Source organism: Salvia miltiorrhiza, chromosome 6, assembly GCF_028751815.1.
Source record: "Salvia miltiorrhiza cultivar Shanhuang (shh) chromosome 6, IMPLAD_Smil_shh, whole genome shotgun sequence".
Taxonomy (NCBI): Eukaryota; Viridiplantae; Streptophyta; class Magnoliopsida; order Lamiales; family Lamiaceae; genus Salvia; species Salvia miltiorrhiza.
In genome coordinates, this window is record NC_080392.1 from 7,546,367 (window position 1) to 7,561,589 (window position 15,223).

Consider the following 15,223-nt stretch of genomic DNA (forward strand, 5'->3'; position numbering starts at 1 on the left):
TTCATAGTCCAAGATCTAAGTCCCTCATCTTTAGTTGGCAAAGAAAATGAAGATTTTGGCAACTGAAGAAACCAAGAAAATACAAATTACACATCAATAATGAGTTTGGGTGGCTGCAAAACACAGAAAAATTATGGCAAACACACACACACAACAGAATGATTAAATTTCATGCTATATACTTGGACATAAAGATGTATGGTCAAAACAAGTAGAAAGGGCCACTAGATTTGGTACACCTGCATGTAGCATCTAATATCCAAACACAAAAAGTGAAACACTACGTACATATATGCAGTATTATTTACTATAGGCGAAGACACCAAATTCAATCTCTTAACTTAACTCGAGAAAACCACGAGCATTTTAACAACATGATTCTGGCTCATGCTTACACAACATTAAAACAATATACCAACAGACAAACATTGTTCAAATGTTTGCATAAAACACCAGAAATTCATGTACCTACGTATATGTATATATGGACGGAATAAAATCATTATTTCTCAAACAAAGAAGCTATTGTATCTCATATCTAGCTGCAAAATTTGGCATTAAGGGATAAGTGTAACCTAGTTTTCAGCGGCAAAAGTATTCGTCTGACATCCGCCTAAATGATAGAGATGACTGGAGATGTATGCATGATTAACCAAATATAGAAAAGGAGCACCACTATTGGGACAAGAGTTTGATCATTCTGACTCGTTAGATGCCACTAGAGTCGCTGCCAAAGATGAAACGCCTCCGCCAGTCTGATATCACCAGCGTTCTTGTACGCCAACTTACTAGCTTGCTGAAACACACAAAAACACAAACCAATCAATCACGTAGAAAGATGAGGGTGCAGCTACACAAGTCTAGCAGTTTTTGGCTCATTTGCGAGTTGATCTTGATGTTACAGAACAAATCAACAAACCAAATGCACCTTGCATATATAAAATACCAAAGTCACTGAGTGGTGTGACCAATTGAAACCCAATGCAAATTGTCCAAGATTCTTGTACCTATACACCATGGTTATATAAGGTACATTAGAATGGCATATATCTTCTGCCCCTAAGCTCCGATTTAATTGCTGTTGCTGCTCAACAGTTTCAATTTTTGTGTAGGATTAACTTAATTTAAGGCAAATGAAGGAGCTATCAAATATCTGATTTTTCGGTTATAATTGATATCTAGGGAGAAGGGAGAAAGTAAAGCAAAAGAGTACATAGCTCAGACCTGAAAGGACAAAACCTATGACGTCCTTCACCCCTGAACTGCAAAAGAGATTTTCCTTGTAGAATTCCATTTAGTTGAAACTTGAAACAGTCAGCAAGATATGAACATTGCTGTGCTGTAACCTGTAATGCCATGAATTGGGTGTCAGAATGCCATCATACAAGGAGAGATCAAATCCACCAGGATGTATCATCATATAGACAACCTGGGCAGTTGCTGGAAGATTCTTCATCTGAGAATCGAGAGCTGCCTTCAACTCTTCAACATTCACCGTGTCTTGGGGTTGTCGTTATCTGCTTTTTGAAATATAGCCCAAATATCTTCCTCACGTGATAAGGAATGGGGTTTAACTTTCATCAGGAATTAATCTGAAACAGAATGGTATCTAAAACTGATTGCTAAATATGAATATCACAGCCTGCAAAACATCATTCAGAGAAAGAGTTTCAAATAGTTAGTGCAGCTTGTTTCTTTAGACAAACATCCACAAACTTAAACTCAATTTTGTTTCTGCGTGTGCAAGTGTATGGTACTTTTAGTATAACAATGCAGACCTGAGCTCAAAATCAGATTATGAGATCTGAAGCAACATATACCATAAATTTGCTGTAAGTTGCTCTTTCAGCAGCAAAACTATCTAGGAAAGGAATTTTTAAGCATACAATAGTCCGGTATATCTTCATATTGATGGCGATTCCTTTTTACTAGTCCAGTAGCACACTAGAAGCCAAAAATCACCTTCCTACTACCCAGTGTAAAAAAAGGAAGGATTTTATGACAAACTAACAAATCAAGGTTCCCATTAAGAATGAGAAGTAAGATTCTTAGTTAAGAAATCATGCCATGACTTTGCACTGATTGATTGTCGCACAGTCTCCTAGTGCATTAATGTTACTCGTAGCCACTCATCAGTTGCTAGTACACGTCTATTACAAAAAAGACCAAGTCTTAAACTTCTACCTTTGGAGTAATAAACCATGAAAAAAAATCAGCAAATACAATAATAGACAAAGCCTAAATAAAGCTTCATAGGCCTCTGTGTTTCTACCTGACCAACTTGCTTCACCAACTCCATTTATAAGAGGGCGAGTTCCAATTCCAGTTGACCACACAATCATGCCATACATATTTCACCGCCATTCTTAACTTGTTTAGGGGAAATTTCTTTATGTTACCTTCACAACCATTGCCCCAGTTTTTAAAACAATTTCATCTCTCTGAATTTTTCATCTTGAGCCAATGATTCATCTCCTCCACAAGTATATATCTATGCTTACGAGAAACCCAGATATTACATACGAAAGCAAGCTAAGTGTGGGTGGCACGAAAAAAGAGAGTCAACGAACCTCAACAAGACCTGCTCTGTTAACCAACTCTGCCTGGGTACTGGTAAAAGTTCTACTGGTACAGGCAAGCTTGTTAATGAACAAAAAACTGTTTCTATCCATAAATAATACTGCATAGTCTATTTATGAGCCCGTACAAGATATGCATTTCATCAGGGCAATGAACTCATGTATTAGGGCATCATGGATATCTCGAACAATGAAGTTCCAAGATAGTGATACCTATATCAATTAACTACAAGTTGAAAGGAATATAGTACTTTTCAACTACCTTTGGTAGAGAATGAAATTAGAGTTTTAACTTGAAAATTTTCCCAGATGTATCCTACAGTAGGCCAATACACGCATATTTGGGTGGCTAAAGGCATCTACTTAAAATGTTATGCAGATCACTATACTAATCAAAATATTGAAGCAGAGTACCATATTTACAAGAATTCTACTTCAAAAATATGTTCAGAATATGGTCTGTAGCTTCAACAAGTGTTACTTTAACGGAATCTTTAACCTTGGGATATAATTTGACTAGATCTTCATTAACATATTCATGAAGCTCTGCTGCAAACTCCACACCAGTTGGACCTCCACCAACAACGAAAAAATGAAGATTTTTTTATTTTTTCTTCATCACTTAGACTAGGCAAACTTGCCCTCTCAAAACAATCAACAATACGATCTTCTGAGCATCTTCTATTTCCTGCAGAACATACAGTTCCAAATCCAAGTTAACAATAACAAGAAAAGGGATAACAGCTTCAAAGGATGAAATATCTGTATTTCATGAAGTTCGTTCATGCACCAAAAAATTGTGATCGTGTTTCTACTCCGATCCATGGTTAATGGAATCACAATCGCTTTTACTAATGTTGGGAGAAGCTACTGATGTGATGTGCAGTCCAAATTGATTACAGTATGCAGAAAGGGTCCCAATTTCTATAGTAAGACAAATCTCTTTGAATGGAAACCACAAGGTAGTCATAATCTACAACAATCTCCTCTATTTGGTTGGAATCACCAGCCAGATTAGATTGACAGCAGGCTCTCTTATTTTCTGCATCAATCAGTCCCAATAGTGACCATTTACATTTTTCTACCACAAGACCTTCCATTGGTTAAGCACTAAAAAATTAGTAATTGCAATGAAAAAACAAACTCATGCTCATAAAGGATTCATATGAAAAATTTGCAATTGTGTCAAAACAAACAATCATATCCGAGTCAAAATTTAGAGTCAATAGTCATATGTCTCTACGTTTACAATAGAATCCTATTTTCTAATTCTATTAATATCACGGTAGCACTCTCAACTCCTGCAACACCGCACGAATAGGAGGTATATGGTGATGAAAACCCAGGTGGAGGGACGAACGAGTACTTCCAGTCGTCCGTGGTAATACAAACCAATTACAGCACCAATGATAAGAGAAATAAATTCAGACACAAGCGTATCCTTATCATTCCCCTCTCGTACCACCATCTGCAGTTGGAAAATCCCGACGGATAGTCCCACAATAGAAGAAATTCCCCCGATCAGACAACTCACACACCCACTCGCCCTATGGAGAACACTCCACAGCGTCCCTATCCAAACCAATATGACGCTCACCGCCACAAGGCAATCCTCGATGAGGTCTGGGTTTGTAACGTTTCGACGTAGGACTGCAGCCATAATTGGAACGATAGAACTGAGCACGAGGAATTGGAACATGTTCATTCTGCAAAAGAATGAATAATGGTTAGAACAGTAACAATTCACAATTGGAAAAAATGGCAAAATCAATGCTACGGAGATTACAAAATTCAAAGGGGTTAAAAGTTCGCTAGAGAGATTAGGTGTTAAAATTTCATTCGTAAAAGTTCAATCAATAAATATTTCTTAGATCCCAAAGAGAGTCAATCAAACTATCTCTATCTCCAAGACCTTTTGTGTATAAACTTGTTTGATACACTATCCATTAATAATTTGCGAAAAAAAGAAACAAATCCAAAGTAACAAAAAACTTGAGTGAAGAGAACCTGTAATACTCTGATCTCTTGAGGTTGGGGATAAAGAAACAAATGCTGACAGAGCTCTTGAGTAGAAGTTCTTCACAGGAAGTTCAACTTGTTTTTGTGACCAACGATTCCGAGAAGTTTTTGACGGAAAATTGGGGAAGTTAAAACTTCATCTAGAATTCCTGAAGGGGAAGATTCTGAAACCAAGGGTTTTTAGTTTTTCAAATTCACAAAGCAAACGACGACGTATGTCTTTATCAGAATTTAATTGGTATAAGCACAACTTTTACTCAATGTTTTATTTTCGAAGAGCAGTGATAAATTAACATAATATGTATATACATAATCGCGGGGGGGGGGGGGGGGGGGGGGGGGCAATTATGTCAAATTACAATGCAGGTAAAAAACTTATAAATTATTATAACTAGTACACCCACTCGTGCGATCCACAACGAACATCGAAATTAAACGACATTTTTAAATAAATAAATAAATAAATAAAAATATTAAACAAAATTAAAATACAAACAAATGCAAATATATTCTAAAAATAAAATAAAATAATCCACATCAATCACTGAATAAAAATCCAAAATTTAAAAAGGTAAATTTTCAACTTTATATAAAGTGCAATCATAATTATAGTATATTGAGCAATTGAAAATTATTAATTAAATGTTAATTAATTCAAATATTTTGTTTCTTTATTGTATTGAAGAGTTCTAAAATGAATCAATATAATTTCCTACAACTTAGTTGAATATAAAAACAATCAAAAAATCTTTTTTCATTATTTCATATATATATATATATATATATATATATATATATATATATATATATAGGGTGCGGTTATAGTGAGAACCACAATTATCGTGAGAACATAAGAACCAATAAAATTACTTCATCTGCTATACAAATTAATGCATCCGCTATTAAATTTAATGCATCCGAAAAAAATAATTTTTTTGCTCCCTTCAGGATTCGAACCCAGCACCTGCATCCATCCACCAAGATGATGCATCCACCGTAGATCTTGATGATCGAATGGCTTAAAATGGTTCTCCGTTCTTATTTTATTAGTGGTTCTTGTTTGAACCTCTCCCTATATATATATATATAGGGTGCGGTTATAGTAAGAACCACAATTATCGTGAGAACATAAGAACCAATAAAATTACTGCATCTGCTATACAAATTAATGCATCCGCTATTAAATTTAATGCATCCGAAAAAAATAATTTTTTTGCTCCCTTCAGGATTCGTACCCAGCACCTGCATCCATCCACCAAGATGATGCATCCACCGTAGATCTTGATGATCGAATGGCTTAAAATGGTTCTCCGTTCTTATTTTATTAGTGGTTCTTATTTGAACCTCTCCCTATATATATATATATATATATTATTGTTATCGAGGAGATTTCTTTTATGTTCACGATATTTCCGAGTGTGAATTGATTTCTTTTCTCTATTCTCATTCTATGAATTTTAGAGAGCATGGCAAACGTTTCTATTTTTTTTTCCCATTTTACAATGTTTTAGAAATTAACCTAGAAGTAAAAAAAAAAAAAAAAAAAAAAAAAAAACTCATTCTTAAATGAAAAAAAAAATGTTGGAAGATCTGGTGGAGGATCGTGGGCTTGTTTGTTAGCCACGGATAATAGAGAGAATAATAAAAATTAGGACGTGATGGAAAGAAAAGGATAAAAGTTGTATTCTCCATGTGAGCGAAAAAATAGGATAATGAAGTTGAAAAAAGAAACAGAAATTTTAAATAAACTGTCAAACTTCCGTTAAATATTAGGAAAAGATTCTGTTAGAAAAATGACGGTAAATATGATCTCGTTAAACTACTTTTTTATATATTATATAGATAGATTTAATGTAATTAGCATTTACTAAATTAACCTTAGTGATAATTAAGGAAGAGATTGCAAATTGTTTTCAAAATGTTCTGTGACTTAGTCCCTCACTCGTCACTCCCACTCCCACTCCTTGTGCGTCTTCATTTTTTTCGGTTTTTTTTTTCACTTCTTTTATCCAATTTCATTTGCCAAATCCATATAGCTATTTAAATTATTTTACATACATATATACGTTTAATTCATTTATTTTTTTTAATTAGTGTTATTTTAACAAAAGAGATATACATTAACCAAAATAAAGATAATTCAATTAAAATTAAAATTAAAATAATAGACCAAATAAAACTATTTTGGCTTATAACATAACACGAAAAGTATGACGCCCATATTTGTTGATGTTTTAAAGATTTTTAAAGGATAATTTGTTTACTAAATTTATAGTGTATAAATGAAATATATTTAATAAATCTTGCCACTTCAAAAAATATCTAGTAGAGGCAAATAGTCAATAAATAATACTCCATAATTCATAAAAAAATAATTAAAAAAAAAATCAATCATGCGATTTAAATTTAAGAGGCATTATGTATATACATATTACTAGTATATAATTCGTTGATATTCGACAGATAATTACTATATAAACGAAACAATTTTTATATCAGAATGATACATTTAAATTTGATATGTAAATAATGATTTTACTACTCATTCTCATAACAAAGAATAACGTATGTCAATTTTGAAAAAACTTATCAATCATTTCAATGATATTTTTTAAAACTAATATTGTATAAAAAGGACAAATATAAGTAAACTTCAAAATGTCATAATTTCAAAAAATATAGTACTATTATAGGAGCAAATTAATTATAAAATCGTATAATTAAAAATACAGTTGATTAAAAATGTTGACCAGGTTCGGTTAAAATTGGGTGACACACACACACACACACACACACACACACACACATATATATATATATATATATATATATATATATATATATATATATATAGGGTGCGGTTATAGTGAGAACCACAATTATCGTGAGAACATAAGAACTAATAAAATTACTGCATCTGCTATACAAATTAATGCATCCGCTATTAAATTTAATGCATCCGAAAAAAATAATTTTTTTGCTCCCTTCAGGATTCGAACCCAGCACCTACATCCATCCACCAAGATGATGCATCCACCGTAGATCTTGATGATCGAATGGCTTAAAATAGTTCTCCGTTCTTATTTTATTAGTGGTTCTTATTTGAACCTCTCCCTATATATATATATATATATAGAGAGAAAGGTTAAACAGAGAATGATAAGTATTTAGAGAATAGAGAATTAATCCTGATCCTTGATCAAATCTAATCTAATGGTTATAATTAAGGCTGATTTATGTATTTATTTTATAGGGAAAGGTTATTTTTGTAAACTACAATTTATTTATAACCGAAAATTTATATGGAAAGATACACCATATCACTTTAATTACATTAAAAGATATGCTTCGATCCTAAATCTAATCATTCACGCTATTCTTGCCTTTTTTATTTTTTTATTTTTTTTTACGATTTTTTCTCCTAATTTTAGTTTGTTTTGCTGGTGAATTCAATAATTTATTTTCTTTTCAATTATTTTACAATAATTACGTGGTTAAATTTTTATGTCAGCAAGTAAAATTCAAAATTTTTATTTATATGTTCGTAATTTTATTACCCTTGTTCAAAATGTTCTATGTTAAATATTTCTGTATCTGTATTCGAAATAATTTACGCCTGTTCGTAAATTATTTTACGTCTGTTCGAAATATTTTTTTATGCCTGTTCAAATAGTTTATTTAGGTGTTCGTAATTGTTTAAAGCATGTTCAAAATGTTTATGTTAAGAAAACGAAAAAAAATCAGATTTCATAGCAGAAACGAAAACCTTATTTAGATTTACTGAACACAATTCTAATAAATGAACAGAACCCAATTCTAAATGAACAAAACACAATTTTGTTTCTGCTGAGTTGATGTTGTCTGCTCTGAAGATCTGGGTCTGAAGATCTGGGTCATGCCTGAGTTTCACACGCACTTCCTTCTCCGGTGAAAACAAAGAACAGCGGCCGACGCCTCCTTCCCAGCCGGCGCCGCACTAATCTGTAAATGTGTAACATAATATCATTAGTACATTTCGAACAGACCTTACAAATATTTGAACAGACTAACTAGCTTAAAGAACACAACAACACATATGAAATGAAACTCCATTTGCGCACAGCCCTACTTCTATGATTAACGTTGTTGCTCCCACAATCAGCACATCAACAACAGATGAGACTAAAAGTTTCAAAACCCAAAATGAACGAAACGAACGAAAGTTCTTACCGATTCTAAAGTTTCATCTGGATTTGAATCTTGCTTCATTGTTTGAACAAATGCGACGTTCGAAAGACCAAGAAAGTGCGAATAGAAATGTCGGCAAAAAGAATAACCGCTGAACTGGGATTAACCACAAGAAAAATTTTAATTCTCGAATATGATATGCATCGTCGCCCAACAAAACAATGAACGCTCAATGAAACAAAAGTCGAAATGAACTTGAAACAAAATTGAATTTCCTATAGCAAACAATATTTGGCAGGACGAAAATCCCCAAAACAATTCGAACAAAATCAAAAACCCTATACCAAGAAACATGTAATACATCTTGTTCCATTTTAAATCAAAACACCCATGGAAATTTCGAACAAAATCGTAAATATAAATTCGTTTACAGAATCTGAATCAAAACTAAAGAACACACAAAAAAAAAAATCGAACCAAAGCAATAAACACATTTACTCAGCTGTTCAATTTTTGCAAAAATCGTATCTTGAAGCAGCAATCCAAACTCGAAATTGTCGAACAGGCCAAGGAGAAGCTAATTCCACAAACAAACCCTAGAAATCTTGGGTTTGGTATGAGGTGTGTGGAAGACGATAGGTGAAAGTAAATGTGGAGTAATTATCGGACCTTCCGTTTATTTTATCTTGTTCATTTTACAATCTAGCCCTTTTTTAATTTAAATCAGTTTTTTGTATTTTTTAATTGTAAAAAATGCAGGTATTTTCATTAAATATCAGCCAATAGATCTAGCGGTTTTAATGGCTTAGATCTCTTCTTTATTCTCTATACATAGAGTTATTCTTTGTTTAACTTAACCCTATATATATATATATATATATATATATATATATATTTGATGAGGAGTAATATATGTGGAGCAGAGAAATGGACGCGGACAAGGGAATCACTAGAGTAAGAGGAACGGACCTCACCAGAGGAACGGATCTCGCCAGAGGAATGACCCTCACCAGAGGAACGGATCTCGCCAGAGGAATGACCACCGCCAGAGGAATGGCTCTCGCCAGAGGAGTCACTAAAGAACAGAAGGGTGATTTGCCCACGTGCCAGAGCAGAGGAATCGCCCGCCTATGGGCAAATTTACTACTATGCCCTCGACCATGCGGGGAGCATATTTTTAGAGATGAAGTTACTATTTTACCCCTAGCGTGTAATCTATAAATACCCATGCACCCGTATCCTGTAAACACACGCTTTCTACTTCAATACTACAACAATCTCTTTTCGTTCTAAGCTATTCCATTCCTTACTCTCGATTTTTACGTTCAAACACTAGGTAAAATTCACAATCTAATTATAATTCACCGATTAAATCTCTACCCGTTCATTCATGATTCACCAATATTATAAATTAATTTTAATTAATATTTTATGATTTTTAAGTATTATATACACTCATGCGCGCTTCTTCTTCTTCTTCTTCCTCCCCATCCCCGGCCCCTCCTATCCTCACTCATCCCATGGTCACTAGATCTAAAGCTGACATTTTTAAACCCAAACCTAGAGCCTATATCACTGACACCACATGTGATTACTTATGTGTTGAACCTAAAACCTATGCTGAAGCAATGGAAGTCAAAGCCTGGATGTAGGCTATGAAATTGGAGATATTTTCTTTGATCAAGAAAGGTACTTGGGTTTTTTGTCCTTTACCACCTGGTAAGCATGCTATGGGTTTTCAAGATTAAAAGGAATGCTGATAGGTCTTTTTTTAGCTACAAATCTAGGCTTGTTGCTCAGGGTTTCTCACAAGAGCTTGGTTTTGACTTCATTGAAACTTTCAGCCCTGTTGTCAAACCAGCTACTATTAGACTCATTATTTCTTTAGCTGTTAAATTTGGTTGGCCTATCACTCACATGGATGATAATGCTTTCCTTAATGGTGATCTTCAAGAAGAGATTTACATGAAACCTCCTCCAGGCCTCCTTCCACAGGGTCTGCTCCAGTTGTTTGTTTGTAAGTTAAAGAAGGTCATCTATGGCTTAAAGCAGGAATCTAGATCTTGGTTTCTCACTATAAGATATGTTATTCTAACTCTTGGTTTCTCTCAGTCACAGGCTGATACCTCTTTATGTTGATGACATGTTAGTTACTGGTTCCAATCATGTTGATATTCAATAGGTTATTTCTCAGCTTGACACTCATTTCTCTCTTAATGACCTTGGTGAAGTACACCATTATTTGGGTATTGAGATCAACAAAACTACTCATGGTTTACATCTCAGTCAAGCAGGGTACATTACTGATCTTCTTAAGAAAGTGCATATGCAAGAAGCCAAATGTTGAGGTTAAGAGGGCCTAATTTATTCCATCAATACTTGTGGGGCCTAAAATATATTATTTTATTGTATTGATCAATTATTTCAATTTCTAAAAAGAGATCCATCCGTATCACTAGAAAATATGAAAATATATGGATCACCGCTTCCTTTCTTCAATTTCCTTTATTTCAGTTGAAATTTCGCTAAGTTAACGCTAATATGAAGATATCCTTATATTTCCCAAAAATTGTAAAAGCTCTTTAGCTTCTTTACCGTTAAATCATCAATATAAATAGACTGATAATTCGTTTATGCAAAGCACATATTTCTACTTATTTACAGTATTTACTTGAATCACTTGATTACTTCTTGTTATTTAATCTGAATCTATTGAACCGTCCAAAGAGCAAGGAAAGTACGAAAATGATCAATTTAAAATTTGGAAGCAGATTATTGATTTTTTTTTCAGGTTCGTAAATTTATGTATTGGTTTATTTGCCATTAGATTTGATGTTTTCAATTTTAATATTTTTTAGTATTTTAAACTTCTCTAATGTGTATGTGTTTTGTTTTTGTTACTTGCATATATACTCTGTTCAATTTTGATTACAAGGGTATACATAATACATTATACATCTCAATTTTCAATTTCATCCTAATCCAGGTTAGGTGCTATTGCTCCTTTATTAATAAATTGATTGTTTGATTGCAATCGTATAATTTTTTTTGGTTTGTATAACTATTTTCTATATAGTTTAAGCATTAAACATGATGTCTAAAAACACCCTTCTGGAAGTGAGAAAAGGAAAAAAAGAAAAAGGCTAGAAGAACTCACTAAATCACAAAAACGTGATGTTAATAAATTTTTTGTTAAAAATACAAGTTCTAATGAAAAAGTTGAAAATTCAAATGTGACTAGTGTTGATGTGTCTGCTGAAATTCAAGATGTTATTGATAAAAGAGATAACTTGAGTGAATGTGAAAATACTCTTAACATGTCAAATGGCGAACTTAGGGATATTGATAAACAATTTATTTCTCCCGTTGATATATATGATCCGAGAAATTGGGATAACGTCGATAATATTGCACGAGATATCTTAGTTGAAAAAGGGCCTATACGAGAAATGAATCTTGTATTTTCTCTAGATAATATTTCTAGGCATTTTTCTTATGCTCATTACACTAGAAAGTTATGCAATGGTAAAGTGACAGATTGAAAATGGTTAGTATATAGTAAACATGTGGATAAAGTTTTTTGCTTTTGTTGTAAATTATTTAAAAATAAAAATAATACAAATTTTCTAGCAAATGATGGATATAGAGATTGGAAACATCTTAGTGAACGACTTCAAGAGCACGAGAACTTTATAGAGCATATTACTAATATGAACACTTGGAATGAATTGAAAATGAGGTTAGATAGAAATCAAACAATTGACAAGGACTTACAACAAGAAATCTCTAAAGAAAATGATCATTGGAGACAAGTTTTAACTAGAATAATAGCAGCTATAAAATGTATTTCTAAACATTGTTTGGCTTTTCGTGGATCTAATGAGAAACTTTATCAAGATAATAATGGTAATTTTTTAGGATTGATTGAAATGATTGGTGAATTCGATGTAGTAATGCAAGATCATATTAGACACATACAAAATAATGACATTCATTATCATTATCTTGGTCATAAAATTCAAAATGATTTAATTTCTCTCTTGGCTGATAAAGTTAGAAGTAATATCATTAGAAAAATCAAGGAAGCAAAATATTTTTCAGTAATTCTTGATTGTACACCAGATATAAGTCACCAAGAACAAATGACTTTGATAATACGACGTGTTGATATGTCTTATAACAACGTTATAATAGAAGAATATTTTTTAGAATTTTTAAAAGTGGAAGATACATCGGGTTTAGAACTTTTTAATGAATTACAAAATGTGCTAAAATCACTAGATCTTAATATTGAAGATGTTAGAGGTCAAGGTTATGATAATGGTTCTAATATGAAAGGAAAGCATCAAGGAGTTCAAAAAAGATTGCTTGAAATTAATCCGAGAGAATTATACATGCCATGTGCTTGTCATAGTCTTAATTTAACTCTTAGTGATATGACATATTCTTGGCAATTTCTTTTTTTGGAGTAGTACAACGCATATATACATTATTTTCAAGTTCTACCAAAAGGTGAAAAGTTTTAATTGATAATGTCAAATGACTAACTGTTAAATCTTTGTCAAATACACATTGGGAAAGTCGTATTAAAAGTGTTCAAGCTATTAGGTTTTAGTTTGTTGAATTGAGAGATGCTTTATTAAAATTATGTGATGTTTGTGATGATGCAAAGTCAAAAAGTGAAGCAGAAAGCTTAGCTACGTCGATTGAAAATTTTGAATTTTTACTTGGTATGATCATTTGGCATGATATTTTATTTGCTATAAATTTGGTGAGTAAGAAGTTACAATCAAAATCAATGTGCATTGACTATGTTATGAAACAATTAGAATGTTTAATTTTATTTTTTGAGAAGTATAGGAATGATGGTTTTGATACAAGTTTGACTATTGCCAAAGGTCTTGCATCTAGTATGAACATAGAACCAATATTTCCAACAAAATGTCATATTACTAGAAAAAGACAATTTGACGAGGGATAAAGTGTTGAGGTTCCATTATCACTCGAAGAGTCATTTAGAATTGAGTATTTTGTAGTTGTTGTGGACATGCCTATTGCTTCTTTAAAAGTAGATTTGAACAAATGAAATCATTTGAACATATATTTGGTTTTTTGTTTGATTCGAAAATTCTAAGATCTTTGGATAATGATAGATTAAGAAATTGTTGTTTTAATATGAAATCTGCTCTTACCCATGATAATTTATCCGATGTTAACTTAGATGGTTTATTTATGGAATTAAAAATATTACAAGCAACTTTGCCAAATAAGATAATATCGGCTATTGAAATTCTTGAATTCGTGAAAAGTGCAGATTGTTATCCAAATGTTGCAATTGCTTATAGAATCTTGTTGACTATGCCTGTTACCGTAGCATCAACTGTAGTAACCCGCTCTTTTATTATTATTATTATTATTATTATTATTATTATTATTATTATTATTATTATTATTATTATTATTATTATTATTATTATTATTATTATTAAAACCAGTAATGCAATAAATTTTATTGCATCTTTCAGTGATGAAACCCAATGATGATTTATGATTGATTTCGACTTATGACTTTGAGTTATATAATACATGAAGCAGAGTTATTATTTTATTTCACGTGAGAAACCGCGATAAGAATTATTGAGCAGTCAATAATTATTATTTCAGATTATAATTGACTTAGCAACCTCATGTTATTTATTAAGTGCAATAGAAATATTATTTATATTATTAGTTGTTATTATTTTTGTACTTGTTTAAGTCGTGAATTTATTCCGGCTTGTGAGGAGAATTAAATCTACGGATTTAATTTAGATGTATTTTACAGACGAAGGAGGGGCGGCCTCACCCACCGGCAACGGCCGTTCGCCGGATTTCAAAAGTGGTGGTGGCGGATTCAGGTGATGGAGGAATTAGGGCTCACCCTATTTGCCTTGAGCATGTATTATCAGAGAGGGGCGTCTGCTTTGAGAAGAGAGGGAGAAGAGGCGAAGCGCCGACTCGCCAGGTCGCGGAGCGGCGGCGGCAGGCGCCTCGGCTGAGGCCGGATCGAGAGGGAGAGGGAGAGGACCGAAGGGAGTATCTGATTGAGAGAAAGAGAGAGACGAGTTGGGGGTGAATAAGAAGAGTTGGGCCATTTCCTTGGGCCTCACCATTTTATTTGATTCTGGACCCAGATTCAATTATTTTTCTTCTTTTGGGCTGAAAGTTGGGCTTTGTTTTATTTTTATTTTTACTTCTTTTCAATTGGGCTAAGTTTAATTATCTAACTTGGGCCCAGAGTTAATTATTTCAGTTGGGCTGCTAATATTTTATTTGGGCCCTGATTCATTTAATTATTTGAGTCCAATAATCTCATTTCAATTGGGCCTTGTATTTTAATTATTCAACCCAAATTTAATTATTTTACTTGGGCTCCAGATTTATATATATGAATTGTAATTATTTAATTTAATTCAAGC

The 15,223-nt window shown here is 32.7% G+C and overlaps 1 long non-coding RNA gene across 1 annotated transcript; it reads right to left on the bottom strand.

Annotated features, from left to right (window-relative positions):
* Nucleotides 1–326: 326 nt before the first annotated feature.
* On the bottom strand, nt 327–4,878 carry LOC130988344 (uncharacterized). The gene is made up of 3 exons (XR_009090055.1): nt 4,587–4,878; nt 1,225–4,285; nt 327–796 (listed from the first exon to the last, which is right to left on the bottom strand). It is a non-coding gene; the product is annotated as an uncharacterized LOC130988344 (long non-coding RNA).
* Nucleotides 4,879–15,223: the final 10,345 nt, after the last annotated feature.